The sequence below is a fragment of the Procambarus clarkii genome, chromosome 78 (genome assembly GCF_040958095.1).
Source record: "Procambarus clarkii isolate CNS0578487 chromosome 78, FALCON_Pclarkii_2.0, whole genome shotgun sequence".
Lineage (NCBI taxonomy): Eukaryota > Metazoa > Arthropoda > Malacostraca > Decapoda > Cambaridae > Procambarus > Procambarus clarkii.
The window spans coordinates 20,537,643-20,561,250 of NC_091227.1; the positions used below are offsets into that span (position 1 = coordinate 20,537,643).

Consider the following 23,608-nt stretch of genomic DNA (forward strand, 5'->3'; position numbering starts at 1 on the left):
ATATATATATATATATATATATATATATATATATACTTTTAAATACATATGGTCCACTGGTCCCATGTACCAAGTATAATGCGTGTTAGGTGATCTTCAAAGTAACTGCATTCTTAGGCCACTTTAAAGTGTTTCACGGTGGGTTTAGGTGTTACAGCTGGAGAGAGAGAAGGAACCCAGCACAGATTATATGCTCGCTGAGGAAGGCTGTCGAGGCGAAGAGTCTTGCGAACAGAGGCAGTCTAGCTTGGGTGTGGCTGGTGGCTTGGGTGTGGCTGGTGGCTTGGGTGTGGCTGGTGGCTTGGGTGTGGCTGGTGGCTTGGATGTGGCTGGTGGCTTGGGTGTGGCTGGTGGCTTGGGTGTGGCTGGTGGCTTGGGTGTGGCTGGTAGCTTGGGTGTGGCTGGTGGCTTGGGTGTGGTTGGTGGCTTGGGTGTGGCTGGTGGCTTGGGTGTGGCTGGTGGCTTGGGTGTGGCTGGTGGCTTGGGTGTGGCTGGTGATGGCTACACTATGCCTGCTGGTGGGGTGGGGTGTAGCTGGTGGCTTGGGTGTGGTTGGTCTCAACCCGAGACCTGCTCTAGGAGGGCGGAGGCCGGTGGATCCAACTCCACATGGGGTAGCTTGATGGAGCCTCGCTTGGGCCGCCATAGCATCACCTCCTCCTGCTCCTCCACCTGCAACGAGGAACACACCTTCAGTATACATGACGCCTGGCTTGATTGATGTTATGCTTATCGGTTAGCAGAACGTGTCATTTTACACTACCTACGTGAGACCAGTCTCAGAGTATGCAGCCCCATCATGGAGCCAACACCTAAATAAACACATTAGGAAACTGGAAAAGGCTCAGAAATTTGCGACGAGACTTGTGCTGGAGTTACATAGGATGGGATATGAAGAGCGACTGAATGAACTGAACCTGACGATGTTAGAAAAAAGAGGGAGCGGGGAAGATATGATAACAACATACAAAATACTTAAGGGGGATTACCGGAGTGGAAATAGACGGAATGTTCACACGGAATACCAGTAGAACAAGGGGACATGCGTGCAAGCTGGAAACTCAGATGTGTCATAGATATGTTAGAAAGTTTTGTTTTAACGTGAGAGAGTAGTGGGAAATGGAATGAACTAAAGGAACACATTGTGGAAGCCAACACAATTCACGGCTTTAAAACTAGATATGAGAGAGAAGAAGGACAGGGGTCACTGCTTTAAACAACCGCAGGCAAGAAAGGCGGGATCCATGAGCCAACGCTCGATCCTGCAAGCACAACTAGGTGAGTACACACACACACATATACACCACTTATACCACGTATATGCATAGCACTTACGTCAGACCAGTTCTGGAGTATGCAGCTCCAGCCTGGAGTTCATACCTAGTTAAACACAAGGCAAAATTAGAGAAGGTTCAGAGGCATGGGACCAGACTACCAGACTAGACCCAGAACTGAGAGGTATGAGCTACGAGGCAAGGCTACAAGAGCTAAACCTCACGTCCCTGGAAGACAAAAGAGTAAAGGAAGACATGATCATCACCTACAAAATTCTCAGGGGACCTGCATGAAGCGAGACAGTCTCCCTACCGTCCTGCGCCCCCCCCCCTCCCCCTACCACCCGAGTATAAGTGAACCGCTCGGTGGTGGGTAGAGGCGCGAGGTTCGTTACTAACCACAACAGCCTAGTTAAACCCCCGTCATCTTGCCCTGCGTGGTGCCATGACAAGAGTGAGCAGTACCTCCTCTGCGTCAATGCTGGAGGACGGTGTGTGGGCGGCCTCCCCCACCTTCTCCAGACCCATGAGCGAGAGTCGTCGCGTCGTCTCCGTCAGGTGTGGGTCGTTCTGCGGCGGGAGAGAACACAAGTGTTATGGTTGAGGCGTCTCCGGTTACACCTGTGGTCCGCTTCACATCTCCCTCAGTCTCTTCCTCACCCTCTCCCTCACTCTCCCTCACCCTCACCCTCCCTCACCTGCTGTGCTGGCTCCGAGGCTGCTGAAGGCGGGGTGGTGGGCGGCGTGGGGTGGGCGGGGTACTTGGAGTGGTCCGGGAGTTGGTGTGGGTGGTGGGCGTGGTGGTGGGCGGGGCTGCGGGAGTGGGCGGCCTCATCATCGCTGCTGCCCTCTGTGTACAGTTCCTCCCCGCTGATCCAGCTCTCCTCCTCCTCCTGTACGGAACATGTAGGTCATTACCACACAACTTCCTCCTAGTTACCACTTGTCGTCTGGTAATTACTTAATGTACAGGTAATCAACAGAATCTTGAAAACGCCTGCAGGTTTCTTAAGAACTTAAGTATATGAGGAACATAGGTGTGTGTGTGTATATGTGTGTGTGTGTGTGTGTGTGTGTGTGTGTGTGTGTGTGTGTGTGTGTGTGTGTGTGTGTGAGAGAGAGAGAGAGAGAGAGAGAGAGAGAGAGAGAGAGAGAGAGAGAGAGAGAGAGAGAGAGAGAGAGAGAGAGAGAGAGAGAGAGAGAGAGAGAGAGAGAGAGAGAGAGAGAGAGAGAGAGAGAGAGAGAGAGAGTCTCTCTCTCTCTCTCTCTCTCTGACACAGTTTGGTAGACACTGGAGTCAGGTGCCCTGCACAACATACACAATACGGGGTGCTAAAACACACAAACCCAAGCCACCCACCTAACCTAACCTTCGTGGGGTATCTGTACAGCGGAGGTCTTGCTTCTTGCAGGTCCTGCGTTCAATCTCCGACGATCCAATGTGGTTGGGTACTATTCCTTCCCACCGCCTTACCCTTGTCTTCGTCTCCCAAGAGCTACATAGTCATATTGGCGTAGTGCTTTCTCCTCATTATTACATTACCTAGTAAGGGAGTCACATGGTGATACCTGTTGAGCGAGACCAGTAGCTCTATACCTCTTTCTCATTCCTCTCTCCCCCTCTTTCTCTCACTATCTCTCACTCTCTCTCTCTCAATAAACTCAAACAAGGAGCCACATTGAGTGAGCGGGGCGCCGGGGAGCGCGTAGCTTCAGTATTGAAGTTTACACGATTTTGAAAGAAAGTTTGAGTGACAGCGTTCTCACGGATTTTGTGGTAGGTATTGAAGTGGATGTTTTGGCTTGTTTTGTGTGCGTGCGTGTGTGCGTGCGTGCGTGTGTGTGTGTGTGTGTGCGTGCGTGCGTGTGTGTGTGTGTGTGTGTGTGTGTGTGTGTGTGTGTGTGTGTGTGTGTGTGTGTGTGTGTGTGTGTGCGTGTGTGTGTGTGTGTATGTGTGTGTGTATACACCTACCTACATCATACAACACAAGCACGCACCACACAACAATACTCTTCATTACTCGTCTCGCGTTTCTTGAGCGATTTATCTGGGTTCGAGTCCTGACCAGGCAGGATTGACTGGGAACCAATATACATAGCTGTTCGCCCCTGTTCACTCCGCAAAAACTGGGGATCTAGGAGTAAAACCAATTGTCGGTTCGTATTCCAGAGAAAACCATTAGAGTAAAGCTTACCATGAGCTATGAGAAGGGAACGTTGTTGTTGTTGTTATAGATTCAGCTACTCGGAACAAGTTGCAAGTAGCACGGGCTATGGTGAGCCCGTAACTTACCTGGCACAGGAGCGGTGCTGTGTGGAAGGGAACGCTCTCAGCCCTGCTAATGTACACCACACATCTGCCAACACCACACACCTACCAACACCACACACCTGCCAACACCACACACCTACCAACACCACACACCTGCCATCACCACACACCTGCCAACACCACACATCTGCCATCACCACACACCTACCAACACCACACACCTACCAACACCACACACCTGCCAACACCACACACCTACCAACACCACACACCTGCCATCACCACACACCTGCCAACACCACACATCTGCCATCACCACACAACACCACATGTGATGGTGTGGTGTTGGTGATGATCTGACTAACTCTTGACTACCTACTCACTGCTAGGTGAACAGAGGCATTAAAGGAAAAGACATGCGCCCAATCATTTCTGTCCCACCAGGGATTCGAACACGGAATTCTCGATTGTGCGTCGAGAAGGAACCCAATAGTCTGATTAGATTCAGATTCAGATTCAGATTCAGATTCAGATTCAGATGTTTATTCAGGTAAGGTACATACATACAAGTGATGTTACATTAATGGATTGATATATAGATAGAGCTAGTACATACAATGCCTAAAGCCACTATTACGCAATGCGTTTCGGGCAAGAAATGATTCGGGCAAGAATGATTACATATAGATTCGCTAATAATGCTTACAGTATGCCGGCGATGAGTCACAATAACGTGGCTAAAGTATGATGACGAGACCACACACTAGAAGGTGAAGGGACGACGACGTTTCGGTCCGTCCTGGACCATTCTCAAGTCGATTGTGACCATTCTCACAATCGACTTGAGAATGGTCCAGGACGGACCGAAACGTCGTCGTCCCTTCACATTCTAGTGTGTGGTCTTGTCAACAATGCTTATAGTATAATATGCTATCTGAAACACAGATATAAACGTTATTATGCCAACATTTCAATGAATATAACTTCTGTGTGAGATAGACAGTTCTGCATCGCCGGTGTCCGGACACTTTGAAGCAACAATATCGCTGGTGTCCGGACACTTTGAAGCAACAATATCGCCGGTGTCCGGACACTTTGAAGCAACAATATCGCCGGTGTCCGGACACTTTGAAGCAACAATATCGCCGGTGTCCGGACACTTTGAAGCAACAATATCGCCGGTGTTCGGACACTTTGTAGCAACAATATCGCCGGTCTCCGGACAAACGTATGTGATTGGTCAGTTCTCCAGGTGAGCGGGCAACGTGATTGGATAAACGCTAAGTTGGACAATAATACCCCACCCTCTGACTGGCCAAAACTCTAGCGACATCTATCGAGACGGACACGAACCAGACCATAATCCCTAAATAATTACGTAAGAACACCATGTTGAATCCCACTCATGGGAGTTCTTACAGAGCTCCCAAGAACCTAAGAAACACATGGTGAATCTGGACGTCTGTTAGGTGAGGACATTGAGTACATCTCCCATTCCATCTCCACCTCTTCCCCCTTCCTTCCCATCATCACCTCCCCCCCCTTCCCATCCCACAAATATCTCACCCCTTCCCTCCCCATCACTGTCTCACCCCTTCGTCACCGACGTGGAAAATTTGGGTATAAAATTTGCACATAAATGGGTGTATTTTGGTGGGATGAGTTATTATACCCATTTATGGATGAGCTCAACCATTCATTTTTATGAGTTTTTAAATGATGAGGGAATGAAATATTTGTATTTTATGTAATTTTATTTAATTATTGGTAAGCTGCCAGGCCCTGCCAATTATATATATATATATATATATATATATATATATATATATATATATATATATATATATATATATATATATATATATATATATATATATAATTTATTTATGTATAAGCAAATAAAATTGGTTCACACTGGCGGAGTCCAAATATACTTGAGAATGTATGGCAATTAAATCTATTTTTAAAACCGTTAATATATGCAATGTTTGGTTCAGTATCGCCATGATGACTCCAGAGTCGCGGGTTCGAGCCTATTATATAGACTCAATATTTTCTCACGGATACATCAGGCTGTTGTGGTTTCATCGTGCATCATTAGCGGTAAGGCAATTGTGAGGAGAAAGCGCAAGGCAGTAAGACTGCATAGCACTTAGAACAGACAGGAAGGGATAGGACAGTGGGAAGGAATGACGCCCAATCACTTCGACCGTCGGGGATCGGCATGTCTAGGAGGATTGATTGATTGATTGATAAAGATGAAGCCACCCAAAAGGTGGCACGGGCATGAATAGCCCGTAAGTGGTGGCCCTTCTGAGCCATTACCAGTATCAAGAGCTGATACTAGAGATCTATGGAGGCGCGACTGCACCCTGCGTGACGGGAGATGTCTCCCGTGCTCTAGGAGGAAGCTGACGAATGTATGGAGAGAATGCAACAAAAGAAGACAGTAAAGCACAGATGAAAGACAATAAACAGATAAATATGATAAAAATAAAGGAACAGACTATACAATATTGATAAAATTAAAGCTGATGAAAGCTGGGACTAAAAGTGCCACTGGAGAGCATGTTAGAGGACGGGAGTGTGGCACAACGGGTGAACAGAAGCAGAAGGTGTACGAGAATGGAATTCAAACATGTGAACACTGATAAACAAGTGGAGACAAGAACAAAGTTAGAAGTATGTGCAGTCAATAGCACGGGTGAGGGGAAGGGAGGGGTGGAATGTGGGAGATAAGAGGGGGAGGTGGTGGGAAAGGGGAAGAGAAACGGGCGATGTGGGGAGAGGGATGGAATAGAGAGGGTGGGAGGGGAGAGAGACCATTCCGGGCACCCCTGGTCACTCCTCCTAGTAACTGAACAACTGTTGGAATGAATAAGGGGATACCTTCCGGGTAGGAAACAGAGGCTAACGGTCAATTCAATGTCTTTCTTTATTATGCACCCCATACCGGGTAGGAAACAGAGGCTAACGGTCAATTCAATGTCTTTCTTTATTATGCACCCCATACCGGGTAGGAAACAGAGGCTAACGGTCAATTCAATGTCTTTCTTTATTATGCACCCCATACCCATCCCGTGGGCGGTGGTGTAAAGGATTAGAGGCACATAATCGGTTAACGAACTGAACCCTCTAGTTCGTTTAGCTAAGCAAATAACAATCTTTTGTCGCTAGTTACAAAATTATTAATGTTATATATACATGTACACATTCTCATACATACATGTACATATATATATATATATATATATATATATATATATATATATATATATATATATATATATATATACGTATACATAAGGCACAACTCTCCTAAACACGAGAGTGAAGTATACAACTTTAGAACACTTTCCCACCAGGAGACTCGAACCCTAGCCAGCACAGAAGCCTTCCAGCAAAGTTGGCTGACGATTGTATAAAGAACAATCACTTGTTAACCCTACTTTATAAAGATTAAAGTATTGTGGGACGCTACTTGTTAAAGTTTAATAAATCTCGTTTATACACAAAATAAAGACGAATTAACAATTTTATTCCCCATCAAGCAATGTCTTGCCGAGCTTGGCGAACAGACAAAACACTCAGGACAGAAAAACAAACAAACAAACACACTGGCCGCAGAGACGTAGACAAAACAAACGGACAAGGAAACAGGCTGGCAGAGACGGACAAAGACTTGCAGAGGGACAGGCAGACAGACAGACACGACGTAGTCACAAAATCCGACGCACCGAGCCAACGGCAGGCAAGGAGACAGACGGTAAGAGACAGACAGACAAGCCCGTCGCACAGACACAAGTTGGAACCAGAGAGATGTGAGCGAGTCTTGAGAATGGTTCTCCGCAAGTTGGGGACGTATAGACACTTCTACTGCGCTCTCACAAAACTTATAATTCAATCAGGCTCCGAGCCCTTACCCCTGGTCGACACCTTTCATCCTGGTGTGTGTGTGAGAGAGAGAGAGAGAGAGAGAGAGAGAGAGAGAGAGAGAGAGAGAGACAGAGAGAGACAGAGAGAGACAGAGAGAGACAGAGAGAGAGAGAGAGAGAGAGAGAGAGAGAGAGAGAGAGAGAGAGAGAGAGAGAGAGAGAGAGAGAGAGAGAGAGAGAGAGAGAGAGAGAAAGAGAGAGAGAGAGAGAGAGAGAGAGAGAGAGAGAGAGAGAGAGAGAGAGAGAGAGAGAGAGAGAGAGAGAGAGAGAGAGAGAGAGAGAGAGAGAGAGAGAGAAAGAGAGAGAGAGAGAGAGAGAGAGAGAGAGAGAGAGAGAGAGAGAGAGAGAGAGAGAGAGAGACAGAGACAGAGACAGAGAGAGAGAGAGAGAGAGAGAGAGAGAGAGAGAGAGAGAGAGAGAGAGAGAGAGAGAGAGAGAGAGAGAGAGAGAGAGAGAGAGAGAGAATACATACATACTCACGATCATCGAACTCGCCTCGACTACCTCTTCTTTAGCTCGTTGAACGTACCCGCTACCCAACTCACTGACGCCGAAGTCTCTCAGTGTTTCCCCAGACCGGAACCCGCCTCGTTAATGGTCCCGTCTTGCAGAAAACCTCTGGACTTGTTCTTGTAATAGGCGGGAGTTACTGAGGGACGAGCCTTCTAGTGCTGTTCTTACGCGAGAAGTGCAGCATTCTTGAATGCTTCCTGCGATCTGATTCGCCTTCATCGGTACCCCCATCGTCCGCAAACACAGCAATGAATAATGGGGGTGTTTTTCAGTTAAGTTTTTGGTATATGGGCTCCAGTACTGGTCCCTGTGGTACCCGGTACTCCGCAAAGACCAGTGCAGCCACATGCAGAGGTTCTGCCTCTACAGCTAATCCTGTAGAGGCAGGAGCCTCTGGTCTTGCCTCTACTGATATTCTGCCAATCAATATTGATCTTCTGCTACTCTGCAGGTGGCAGTGGATCAATATACCCGAGACGTTACGCGTCTTAGTGGCTTTACAAGAATGTAGAAACATCAATGCCATGTACTCTCATAAACCCAATGTACCCTCTTGTATATACAGTATATAAATAAAATCAGTAAATCAATTATAAATCAATATAAACTGAGTCAAGTGAGAGTTGGGATGCGTCTCCGTGCTCTCTTCAGCGACCTCAGTTGCTCACCATATACTTTAATAACCTTGATATATAAGTAACCAGTAATATAAGTAGATTATCTACTGCTGGGTTTTGATCTGTTCCACTTATAGCTGATTTCATCTTTTCTCTTTACGGTTGACTTTGCCCGTTCCATATGTTACTGGCTTTGACTTTTCCACTAACTTGGGATTTCAAAACCTCTGCAACTTTCTATTTTAGCTTAACAACTTAAAAGATTATGTAAAGTTATCACAATTACTCTTTTAACTCTTTTTATCTATCTCTCTAACACACACACACACACACTAGGCCCTACTAGGGGGCCTGGTAGCCTGGTGGATAGCACGCAGGACTCGTAATTTTGTGGCGCGGGTTCGATTCCCGCACCAGGCAGAAACAAATGGGCAAAGTTTCTTTCACCCTGAATGCACCTGTTACCTAGCAGTAAATAGGTACCTGGGAGTTAGTCAGCTATCCCGGGCTGCTTCCTGTGTGTGTGTGTGTGTGTGTGTGTGTGTGTGTGTGTGTGTGTGTGTGTGTGTGTGTGTGTGTGTGTGTGTGTGTGTGTGTGTGTGTGTGTGGTGTGGGGAAAAAAAGTAGTTAGTAAACAGTTGATTGACAGTTGAGAGGCGGGCCGAAAGAGCAAAGCTCAACCCCCGTAAACACAACTAAGTGAATACACACACACACACACACACACACACACACACACACACACACACACACACACACACACACACATACATACACACACACACACACACACACATACATACACACACACACACACACACACACACACACACACACACACACACACACACACACACACACACATACATACACACACACACACACACACACACACACACACACACACACACACACACACACACACACATACATACACACACACACACACACACACACACACACACACACACACACACATACATACACACACACACACACACACACACACACACACACACACCAAAAAACTTATCTAATTTTCTGTCTTTCTCCTTTCTAAACGTATTCAAAAGAACTTACTATCCCTAGCACAATATCTCTGGCTTAATGCTCACATTAAACTGGCCAACAACAGCTTCCTGTACTGCTCTAAGTGCCTTCTGATTAAATTCCTAAATACTCCTGGGAAAAGTGGAAACCCAGGAACGTCCAGTCAGGACCAACACATCCGGTTAACGACATGATCAGTCAGTTCCCTAATCGCTGTACGAGGACTTGAAGGCTGCTTGGTAAATTGTGAGAAGGCTGTTTCTCTCATAATGAGGTCCTTAGCGGGACAGTCTCATGAGGTTGGTACTACGCACACACACACACACACACACACACACACACACACACACACACTCCATACACAGTTTCAAATGTAAATATGATAGAGCCCAGTAGGCTCAGGAATCTGTACACCTGTAGATTGATAGTTGAGAGGCGGGACCAAAGAGCCAAAGCTCAACCCCCGCAAGCACAACTAGGTGAGTACTCAAACACCTGTATAATGACTGGTGGTGTGACATTACACACCTGCAGGGATTCAGGAGACAATGTTAATTAATTACGTTACAGTGACAAAATATTACATGTATATTTATTGGTTTTGTGTAGGGGTGAACAGGTTCAACTCTCTCTCTCTCTCTCTCTCTCTCTCTAAATTGCTCGCTCACTTAGGAAAGCATAATTTGACCATAAATTTTGAGAATAATGATGAGAATCATCCAGGAACCTGAGAAACGTCCCGAGATTTTAAATAAGACCGGTTTCGATGATTCAAGATGACAAGAACCACTAGAACTATTATGAGGTGGGCTCGAACCTACGACCCCGGCATTGCCAGACGTATACTCTAACCACTAGACCACCTTGGCTTGTAAAAAGTCAGATTACCTCATAACCCCTCCCTCCCTCACAATACATCACAACCCCTCTCATACTACAACACAACCCCTCACTCAACAAAGTCCTCCCTCGTCCCACAAAGTCCTCCCTCACCCCACAAAGTCCTCCCTCACCCAACAAAGTCCTCCCTCACCCCACAAAGTCCTCCCTCACCCCACAAAGTCCTCCCTCACCCAACAAAGTCCTCCCTCACCCCACAAAGTCCTCCCTCACCCAACAAAGTCCTCCATCGCCCCACAAAGTCCTCCCTCGCCCCACAAAGTCCTCCCTCGCCCCACAAAGTCCTCCCTCACCTCATAATTCCCAATACCCTCACAACCAAGTCAGAACGATCTCATCTACAATGGTCGCTACCAGCTGGCGTTTTCTTTAATCTCTTTATGGTATACTGCGCCGCTTCTCTCCACACACTCCCTGATAATGCTGTCTCCTACACCACCTTGCCCTATGCTGACCTGTACCAGGTTACCTTAGGCTGACCCATCGCCGCGGAGATCATTTCACTTGTCTCCGCACGTTGTGGGAGCGCCACACTAGCGGGATGAGCCTCGGCTCTTGGGTCCCGCCTCTCAATACTTGAGCGACTGGTGCACAGATTCGAGAGCCAAGCGGGTTTGTTGTTTCTGTATTTAAAGACGTGTATGGGGTCCGCCTCCTCTACTGCACTTTTTAGCGCATTCCCAATGTTCGCTACTCTGATACTTGAAGTAATTATTTCTTATGTCTGCGTCTTATTTGGGTACTTAGTTTCCGTCCGTGTCCTTGTGTTCGTGCACCGTCCATGTCCTTGTGTTCGTGTACCGTCCGTGTCCTTGTGTTCGTGTACCGTCCGTGTCCTTGTGTTCGTGTACCGTCCATGTCCTTGTGTTCGTGTACCGTCCGTGTCCTTGTGTTCGTGTACCGTCCGTGTTCTTGTGTTCGTGTACCGTCCGTGTCCTTGTGTTCGTGTACCGTCCATGTCCTTGTGTGTTCGTGTACCGTCCGTGTCCTTGTGTTCGTGTACCGTCCATGTCCTTGTGTGTTCGTGTACCGTCCGTGATCAATTGTCTGTCCTTATCTTCCCTTCTTTCCCTGCGTATTTTGTATGTGGTAATTATGTCTCCCCGATTGCTTCTCTCTTCCAGGGACGTGAAGTTTAACGCCTGTAGTTTTTCCTCGTAGCTCGTGACTTTCGGCTCTAGGTCTTGTCGGATCGCATACCTCTGAACCTTCACCAGTTTCATAATGTTTTTAACAAGATAAGGACGCCACGCTGGTGCCACATGTCGCAGAACCCTTCTGACATAATTATATACACTATTCTCAAAGATTCTTGGCTCGGATTTCTAAAGACAGTTTAGGAATCTATGAACCAACCGTATGACATATGTTGTTATAGATTCAGCTACTCGGAACAAGTTCCAAGTAGCACGGGCTATGGTGAGCCCGTAGTGGACTTACCTGGCACAGGGGAGGGGCAAGTAGCACGGGCTATGGTGAGCCCGTAGTGGACTTACCTGGCACAGGGGCGGGGCAAGTAGCACGGGTTATGGTGAGCCCGTAGTGGACTTACCTGGCACAGGGGCGGGGCAAGTAGCACGGGCTATGGTGAGCCCGTAGTGGACTTACCTGGCACAGGGGCGGGGCAAGTAGCACGGGCTATGGTGAGCCCGTAGTGGACTTACCTGGCACAGGGGCGGGGCAAGTAGCACGGGCTATGGTGAGCCCGTAGTGGACTTACCTGGCACAGGGGCGGGGCAAGTAGCACGGGCTATGGTGAGCCCGTAGTGGACTTACCTGGCACAGGGGCGGGGCAAGTAGCACGGGCTATGGTGAGCCCGTAGTGGACTTACCTGGCACAGGAGCGGTACTATGTCGGTCCATATGCCACTGATGAAATCCTTTTTATAGCGTGGGCTTGTGGTGATGTAGGGATATCATCAACGCCCCCCCCCCCGTCCAAGTCTTTCTATCTCTGTCCCATTCCAGCAGGATTTCCTCTCTCCCATGTGGTGGTGCCAGAGTGGTGTGTGGACCAAGTGTGGCATGGCACCTCCCCCTTCCGCCCCGCGGCACTGTCGGGTGACGAGGTGTCGCCATTTCCGTTTTGGGAACATTCTGGGACGCCTCGGGGCACATGGCCAAGTCTCCCGGTTACTCCGACGGCTCCCTCTGGCCAGTGGGTGGTCTTCACGCCCTCCTCACCCGCCTTCACATCACAATGGCGTGATATATCAATGATAAAAATTCTTTTGGAGAAGAAATCTTACGGGCTCGCCATAGCCCGTGCTACTGGAACTTATCGTTCTGAGTAGCGAATCTTAAACAACAACAACAACAACTTTTGGAGAAATGAAGTGACTTGAACCAGCGTTCTGGTGATTCCCAGAACGTCGGTTCATATATATATAACATATATATATAATTATATATATTCATATATTATATATTTTCTGGTGATGCGTGGCGGGGTCCCGTCACAGCTGGAGCCAATGTTTACACTTTGTCAGCTGATACAGTGTGACGTCAGCAGGTCGTATAGTGTTAAGGTGTTGACAGGACTCAGGTAAAAGCACCAGACACACCTGGGACACCTCTTACTCAGGTGTGAGTAACGTGTCGTACCCATGAGTCCCTGGGTTTCATTGCTCGTCTCAGTGTGCTGAGCCTGTCATGTATTCAACACTGGTGCCTTCCCAGCACCAGGGCCCAGCTCCCAGCACCAGGGCCCAGCTCCCAGCACCAGGGCCCAGCTCCCAGCACCAGGGGCCAGCTCCCAGCACCAGGGGCCAGCTCCCAGCACCAGGGGCCAGCTCCCAGCACCAGGGCCCAGCTCCCAGCACCAGGGCCCAGCTCCCAGCACCAGGGCCCAGCTCCCAGCACCAGGGCCCAGCTCCCAGCACCAGGGCCCAGCTCCCAGCACCAGGGCCCAGCTCCCAGCACCAGGGCCCAGCTCCCAGCAGCAGGGGCCCCTGACCGGTCATTGGTTGCCTCAACGCCCAGAAGATTAAACGACCCAGCAATACAAAACAATACGAGAAAGGTAAACAAACCTCTAGCGAAAAAATGCACACCCACTAAAGAGTTTATTATGTTAACGTAGAGTATGAACCGCGGAGGAGGAGCAGCGACTTGCGCACTCACAAGTGCTTTTTCCTCCACTGATTCAAGACCACAGAGAGACACACCGACCCCCCTAGACACGGAAGCGGAAATACAGGCCATACAGCCTGGAGGACAGACACACACCACCGACCCCCTAGACACGGAAGCGGAAATACAGGCCATACAGCCTGGAGGACAGACACACACCACCGACCCCCCTAGACACGGAAGCGGAAATACAGGCCATACAGCCTGGAGGACAGACACACACCACCGACCCCCCAGACACGGAAGCGGAAATACAGGCCATACAGCCTGGAGGACAGACACACACCACCGACCCCCTAGACACGGAAGCGGAAATACAGGCCATACAGCCTGGAGGACAGACACACACCACCGACCCCCTAGACACGGAAGCGGAAATACAGGCCATACAGCCTGGAGGACAGACACACACCACCGACCCCCCTAGACACGGAAGCGGAAATACAGGCCATACAGCCTGGAGGACAGACACACACCACAATACAAGATCATGCTTAATATAAATAATACATATTCAACACGAGGACGTTGAGAATAATAAAGATCATGACTGCTCCCTCGGTACATAAACGCTCTCAGTCTCCCCCCAGCCTGTCATCTTACAAGGAACGTCGTGATTGACAGTGACAGCAGTGACTGTGATTGACAGTGACAGCAGTGACTGTGATTGACAGTGACAGCAGTGACTGTGATTGACAGTGACAGCAGTGACTGTGATTGACAGTGACAGCAGTGACTGTGATTGACAGTGACAGAAGTGACTGTGACTGTCAGCACTGTGTGAATGTGAGAGGTATTGATTACCTAAAGGACCGATGATTGATTGATTGATGAAGATTAAGCCACCCAAAAGGTGGCACGGGCATGAATAGCCCGTAAGTGGTGGCCCTTTTGAGCCATTACCAGTATCAATAAATGATACTGGAGATCTGCAACCCGTTCTCGCAAATTTAATAAGTCAGTATTGACTTATTAAATAGGTGCATAGGTGACATACTAAACATAATAGTTTCCCTTGAAAAGCTTCATAGAAAACACCGACCTTACCTAACCTACTTAGTATGTTAAAATAAGCATCTTATAGCTTCGTAATTACAATTGTTACTTAACCTATTATGCGACTGCACCCTGCGTGACGGGAGATGTCTCCCGTAAGGACCGATCACTTGACTATGTAGATAAATCTACATAGTGCAATATGTAGATAAATCTACATATTGCACAAGGTTACAAGCTACTGACCACTGGTGCGGACGCTGGTTGGAAGGGGTGTGCCACCCCCCCCCCCCTACTCTCAACACAGCATACTGTAACCACCATTAACTTTACCGCCACACAATCATATTTCTCTTGCTGCGTTAAGAAGCAAATTAAGAAAGATGGCAGCGACCCGAGTGACTGTGATGGGAGGCGTTAAGATGTACTCAACGGTGCCACGGGGCTGAGAGAGTAGCGGTTAAGTGGCACTTAGAGGTTTAGCGAGAGTGCCAATGGATAACACTCCACGGCACAGGGAAGTGCCAGTGGATCAGGGGGCACCACAGCACAGGGAAGTGCCAGTGGATCAGGGGGCACCACAGCACAGGGAAGTGCCAGTGGATCAGGGGGGACCACAGCACAGGGAAGTGCCAGTGGATCAGGGGGCACCACAGCACAGGGAAGTGCCAGTGGATCAGGGGGGACCACAGCACAGGGAAGTGCCAGTGGATCAGGGGGGACCACAGCACAGGGAAGTGCCAGTGGATCAGGGGGGACCACAGCACAGGGAAGTGCCAGTGGATCAGGGGGGACCACAGCACAGGGAAGTGCCAGTGGATCAGGGGGCACCACAGCACAGGGAAGTGCCAGTGGATCAGGGGGGACCACAGCACAGGGAAGTGCCAGTGGATCAGGGGGCACCACAGCACAGGAAAGTGCCAGTGGATCAGGGGGCACCACAGCACAGAGAAGTGCCAGTGGATCAGTGGGCACCACAGCACAGGGAAGTGCCAGTGGATTAGGGGGGACCACAGCACAGGGAAGTGCCAGTGGATCAGGGGGCACCACAGCACAGGAAAGTGCCAGTGGATCTGGGGGCACCACAGCACAGGGAAGTGCCAGTGGATCAGGGGGCACCACAGCACAGGGAAGTGCCAGTGGATCAGGGGGCACCACAGCACAGGGAAGTGCCAGTGGATCAGGGGGCACCACAGCACAGGGAAGTGCCAGTGGATCAGGGGGCACCACAGCACAGGAAATTGCCAGTGGATCACGGGGCACCAGAGGAGACAAAGAGCCACAGAGTGAGTGCCACAGCCAGTGCCACAGGGAACTATAGCCAGTCTACCGAACAAGTACCAGGATTGATCACACATTATCAGTGCCACATGATAATTAGTTTTCAGCCTTTTTGTCAAACGCGACGAGCATTTTGCGCTTTAGTGAAACACAGCGCCATTACCGCTTCAATGGCCGGGGGGGGGGGGGGGGGGGGGGGGGGGGGAGGGGAGGGGGGAGGGGGGACAAAACAAACATTATACGCCAAAAAAAAAATGAGAAAGAAAGAGCAGGAAGCGCAACAAGAAAATGTTTTTGTTGCCTGTGCTTTTGTTGAGGTGCTAATTGATGTTTTTGATGGCTTTCTGCACATACCTTTTGTTGGTGACGGAACAGCTGCATCCACAGGTATGTTGGTGGAACAGGTGTGTCCACAGGTGTTGCTGAAGAATTGAAATTCCTGTTTCAATTCTTCCTCCGTGGTCTGATACTATCATATTACATATATATATATATATATATATATATATATATATATATATATATAGCTGAAAACTCACACCCCAGAAGTGACTCGAACCCATACTGGCAGGAGCAACGCAACTGGTATGTACAGGACGCCTTAATCATACATACCAGTTGCGTTGCTCCTGGCAGTATGGGTTCGAGTCACTTCTGGGGAGTGAGTTTTCAGTTGCATATAGTCCTGGGGACCATTCAGGCTTGTTTGCATATATATATATATATATATATATATATATATATATATATATATATATATATATATATATATATATATAGCAAATACAAAACGTAGCCACGACGTCATTTTTACGTCGTCACAACGCTCTAACAACTTGGAACAAAGCGGTCAAGAAGTGTCTGCAGGGATGGGAGTTGATCGCTTAATGCTTTTTTAGTGTTAAGAATGATGACTGTTGGAGGTGGTGAGCCGCCTCTACGATAGCCCCTCTCTACGATCATACTATCGTAACTCTCCACTCACCTCTCAAGCTATCGTAACTCTCCACTCACCTCTCAAGCTATCGTAACTCTCCACTCACCTTTCAAGCTATCGTAACTCTCCACTCACCTCTCAAGCTATCGTAACTCTCCACTCACCTCTCAAGCTATCGTAACTCTCCATTCACCTCTCAAGCTATCGTAACTCTCCACTCACCTCTCAAGCTATCGTAACTCTCCATTCACCTCTCAAGCTATCGTAACTCTCCACTCACCTCTCAAGCTATCGTAACTCTCCACTCACCTCTCAAGCTATCGTATATATTCGCTCAACAATCAGTCTATCGTCCAGACATCTCCCGTCACGCAGGGTGCAGTTGCACCTCCACAGATCTCCAGTATCAGCTCTTGATACTGGTAATGGCTCAAAAGGGCCACCACTTACGGGCTATTCATGCCCGTGCCACCTTTTGGATGGTTTAATCGTCATCTTGGACACATTCATGGGAGACATCTCCCGTCACGCAGAGTGCACTTGCACTTCCACAGATCTCCAGTATCAGCTCTTGATACTGGTGATGGCTCGAAAGGGCCACCACTTACGAGCTATTCATGCCCGTGCCACCTTTTGGATGGTTTAATCGTCATCTTGGACACATTCATGGGAGACATCTCCCGTCACGCAGAGTGCACTTGCACCTCCACAGATCTCCAGTATCAGCTCTTGATACTGGTAATGGCTCAAAAGGGCCACCACTTACGGGCTATTCATGCCCGTGCCACCTTTTGGGTGGCTTAATCTTCATCAATCAATCAAGTCTATCGTAATTTATCGTTTAGCGCATGTTTCCCAGAGGCCATCGCTCTGTTGTAGTAGATAGGAGGTTATCGTGAGATGATTTCGGGGCTTAGTGTCCCCCCGGCCCGGTCCTCGACTAGGCCTCCACCCCCAGGAAGCAGCCCGTAGCAGCTGTCTAACTCCCAGGTACCTATTAACTACTAGGTAACAGGGGCATCAGGGGTGAAAGAAACATTTTGCCCATTTGTCTCCGCCTCCACCGGGGATCGAACCCGGAATCTCAGGACTACGAATCCGAAGCCATTTTTACAGAAGCCACAGACCAGTTGGCATGAGGTACCTGGAGCTTTGCAATTACTTTATTCATTCTCGTATTCTTGAAGATATCCTCACAGTATACCCAAAATTTGCCAGTGCAGACTACTAAACACATGGCCCTGTATGACTAACCATCCTGCGAGATGGGGACTTGTATTACCACTGCTACCTTATTCAATCTTGTGTTGTTGATATCCTCAAAATGCTTCCGGAGTCTGCCAGTGCAGGCCGCTTATCACATGCCTCTGTATGACTAACCATCCTGTGTGATGGGGATTTTTTAGCATCCCCTAGTTAGCTTTTTAGACACACTGTACTCCACTTCATATAGTCTAGGGTAGCTGCACTAATGCAGATGTACCTCATATCTTAATAAAAAAAAATAATAATATTTTTTTTTATTTTATTTCTATAGGTTTTATAGAAATAATATTTGCACAAAGACTGTCAGTGTCAGGTTAAACAACTGGCTGACCTCCACACAAGCTGAACTAGCAGCATTACACTTAGCAACCAGTACATTAAAAAGCATTGGAGGAGGAATAATATTTTGTGATTCAAAGTCTGCTCTTCAAGCAATCGAAAACTTCTGGAAGATCGACAGCAAGAACCTCATACTACCAATTATAAATGACCTAATTGCTGCACAGAGTAAAGGGTCTCGAATCTCTTTTGTATGGATACCTTCACACATAAATATAACCCATCATAATGAGACAGACATTGCAGCCAAATTAGCGTGTAACATAGGTGAAATTGACTTAGATCTAGGTATCTCCTTCTCTACTGTCAAATCTATATTAGTCCAAATACTCAGGTCTGATAGGAAAGAAATTACTGACTCCCAACGACCTGAAAGCACCAGTATAAAAAACTATGATTTGTTCAGATCTGAAACCTATATCTATGGGCAACACAAAACGTGGACCAGACTGTGCGACACAGTGGTTGCCAGGATAAGGTTGGGTTACCGTTACCTGCGGCAGGTGGCTACAGGTGATGGATCTCCCAATCCTGAGCACTCCAGGTGCAACAAACTCTGTGAGCAGGAACTGCGGCATGATCTCCCACACTACATCACCGAATGCCCAGTTATCAGACCATTCAGACCCGTTGGCATGAGGCACCTGGACCTTTGCAATTACTTTATTCACTCTCGTGTTTTTGAGGATATCCTTATATTGCATCCAGAGTCTGCCAGTGCAGACTGCTTATCACATGTCTCTGTATGACTAACCATCCTGTGTGATGGGGACTTTTAGCATCACGTAGCTAGCTTTTTGACACACTGTACTCCCCTTCATATAGTCTAGGACAGTTGTACAAATGTAGATGTACCTAAATATGTTAATAAAAAATGAAATTTATAAATATATATATATATATATATATATATATATATATATATATATATATATATATATATATATCCACCCATCCTCCTAAAAAGGTATTACTTACAGTAACTATTTGGTCGAGAGTATCAATATTTAGTGATGGAGAAAAACAGAGTTGACTTTTGTATTATTAAATTCGGGCAAACAGGAATTTTTGTTACCTGCATCAATAATATAAGACACATAGCCTCTCCTAGCAATCCTAGGCCTGATACATGCTATCCTAGGGGCTAATATTGCATATATACATGCTCTACTAGGGCTAGGAATACTAAAGTTTAGTTTTAGCTTTTTGTCTAGACTATACAATTCAAAGTACAGAAAGTGGTGTACCGGCAGTTCATCACTACGTGTTGGCGTCTTACATCAAATCCTTAAATACTCACAGTAAGGTCTATCATTTCAGGAGGCTGGGTTCATGTAGCTACACCCCGTGGGGCAATGTTTGTGTTGGTCTGGGTGGACCCTAGCGTCAGGACCCCGCCAGGACCCCGGCAGGACTCCGGCAGAACCCCGCCAGAACTCCGCCAGGGTTCCGTCAGGATCCCGGCAGAACTCCGTCAGGACCCCGGCAGGACCCGGCAGGACTCCGTCAGAACTCCACCAGGACTCCGTCAGGACCCCGTCAGGACCCCGGCAGAACTCCCCCAGGACCCCGTCAGGACCCCGCCAGGACCCCGTCAGGAGTATGGGGCACTCACCTCACGTCGAAGTCTGGTGACCTGGAGTTGTCTGGGCTTGAGCGAGGTCTCCGTCACCGCCGCCGCCATCACTGCTGCTTCTCCCTCCTGCAGGAGAACACTGGTGGTGAGTAGTCTGAGGCTGACAGCAGGAGGAGGAGGAGAGTGCAGGATAAGGAAACTGAAGAAAGAAGGAAGGAACAGGAAGGAGAACGAAAGACGTGGCCAGGCACCACACATACACATATAAACACACACGATAATGCTGGATGCTGGGAAGAGATGACGGGATAATGCATCAAATGAGACAGGGAAGCCTCCGTCGAGTCGTCGTGCGACACACCTCAAGTCTATCACAGAGAACCCATCCCCCGAGGGCCCCACATGAACCGGATATCATCGGCAGGATATGCAACGCTGGCCAACATAACACCAGCCTTCACAACTCTGAACAATGTAAGTTGTTCAGAGTTGCCCATCCCCCCCCCCATGTCTCTGAACTCGTAACAACCAATATTTCGGGGTACCAGACCCATTGTTTCCCCTCACTCCTCGAACGCGCATACCACATGTGGGATGTGGTAGGTCCTCCTGCCCTCCCTCCCCTCACACATTCCGCAGCGTGAGGGGACATAAACACTTCCCACCTCACCCCTCACCCCTCTCCTCACTGCATCGTGCACGCCAACCACAACAAAATCGTGGAACACCGGCCATGCCCACGACATAGCAGATCCCATGAATACCCGCCGGAAAGAAACGCTATATCCCACGCTCCCTAAACGCGCGCTTTCATGCCAGCAAATAAGCAAAGCAAAAGCCAAGCCCACGCCCCCCCCCCCTCCCTCCCATCCAAAACAAAACAATGGCATACCGCAGTGCGGACGTCCGGACTCACCATGACTGTACCAACACACACCAAGTTGATCATACCCCCACCAGTGGCACCCATCATAAATATATCGCCAGAGGAACACACACATATCGCCAGAACACAAACATATCGCCAGAACACAAACATATCGCCAGAACACAAACATATCGCCAGAACACAAACATATCGCCAGAACACAAACATATCGCCAGAACACAAATATATCGCCAGACAAACACAAACATATCGCCAGAACACAAACATATCGCCAGAACACAAACATATCGCCAGAACACAAACATATCGCCAGAACACAAACATATCGCCAGAACACAAACATATCGCCAGAACACAAACATATCGCCAGAACACAAACATATCGCCAGAACACAAACATATCGCCAGAACACAAATATATCGCCAGAACACAAATATATCGCCAGAACACAAATATATCGCCAGAACACAAATATATCGCCAGACAAACACAAACATATCGCCAGAACACAAATATATCGCCAGAACACAAATATATCGCCAGAACACAAACATATCGCCAGAACACAAATATATCGCCAGACAAACACAAACATATCGCCAGAACACAAATATATCGCCAGAACACAAACATATCGCCAGAACACAAACATATCGCCAGAACACAAACATATCGCCAGAACACAAATATATCGCCAGAACACAAACATATCGCCAGAACACAAATATATCGCCAGAACACAAACATATCGCCAGAACACAAATATATCGCCAGAACACAAACATATCGCCAGAACACAAACATATCGCCAGAACACAAATATATCGCCAGAACACAAACATATCGCCAGAACACAAACATATCGCCAGAACACAAACATATCGCCAGAACACAAACATATCGCCAGAACACAAATATATCGCCAGAACACAAACATATCGCCAGAACACAAACATATCGCCAGAACACAAACATATCGCCAGAACACAAACATATCGCCAGAACACAAACATATCGCCAGAACACAAACATATCGCCAGAACACAAACATATCGCCAGAACACAAACATATCGCCAGAACACAAATATATCGCCAGAACACAAATATATCGCCAGAACACAAACATATCGCCAGAACACAAATATATCGCCAGAACACAAACATATCGCCAGAACACAAACATATCGCCAGAACACAAATATATCGCCAGAACACAAACATATCGTCAGACAAACACAAATATATCGCCAGAACACAAACATATCGCCAGAACACAAACATATCGCCAGAACACAAACATATCGCCAGAACACAAACATATCGCCAGAACACAAATATATCGCCAGAACACAAATATATCGCCAGAACACAAACATATCGCCAGAACACAAACATATCGCCAGAACACAAACATATCGCCAGAACACAAACATATCGCCAGAACACAAATATATCGCCAGAACACAAACATATCGCCAGAACACAAACATATCGCCAGAACACAAATATATCGCCAGAACACAAACATATCGCCAGAACACAAACATATCGCCAGAACACAAACATATCGCCAGAACACAAACATATCGCCAGAACACAAATATATCGCCAGAACACAAATATATCGCCAGAACACAAACATATCGCCAGAACACAAACATATCGCCAGAACACAAACATATCGCCAGAACACAAACATATCGCCAGAACACAAACATATCGCCAGAACACAAACATATCGCCAGAACACAAACATATCGCCAGAACACAAACATATCGCCAGAACACAAATATATCGCCAGAACACAAATATATCGCCAGAACACAAACATATCGCCAGAACACAAATATATCGCCAGAACACAAACATATCGCCAGAACACAAACATATCGCCAGAACACAAATATATCGCCAGAACACAAACATATCGTCAGACAAACACAAATATATCGCCAGAACACAAACATATCGCCAGAACACAAACATATCGCCAGAACACAAACATATCGCCAGAACACAAATATATCGCCAGAACACAAATATATCGCCAGAACACAAACATATCGCCAGAACACAAACATATCGCCAGAACACAAACATATCGCCAGAACACAAACATATCGCCAGAACACAAATATATCGCCAGAACACAAACATATCGCCAGACAAACACAAACATATCGCCAGACAAACACAGCATACACCCACCAAACACGGGGACGGTACACACACACACTCTGGGGACCACATACACCCACCAAACACGGGGACGGTACACACACACTCTGGGGACCACATACACCCACCAAACACGGGGACGGTACACACACACACTCTGGGGACCACATACACCCACCAAACACGGGGACGGTACACACACACTCTGGGGACCACATACACCCACCAAACACGGGGACGGTACACACACACACTCTGGGGACCACATACACCCACCAAACACGGGGACGGTACACACACACACTCTGGGGACCACATACACCCACCAAACACGGGGACGGTACACACACACACTCTGGGGACCACATACACCCACCAAACACGGGGACGGTACACACACACACTCTGGGGACCACATACACCCACCAAACACGGGGACGGTACACACAC

At 47.8% G+C, this 23,608-nt stretch overlaps 1 protein-coding gene across 1 annotated transcript in view; it reads right to left on the reverse strand.

Annotated features, from left to right (window-relative positions):
• The window catches only part of mRpS31 (mitochondrial ribosomal protein S31), a 72,179-nt gene extending 52,033 nt beyond the window's left edge, over positions 1-20,146 (reverse strand). The window contains exon 1 of the mRNA XM_069314183.1: positions 20,128-20,146. The gene's annotated coding sequence lies outside the window, so the exon portion shown is untranslated. The remainder of the gene's footprint in view (positions 1-20,127) is intronic.
• Positions 20,147-23,608: the final 3,462 nt, after the last annotated feature.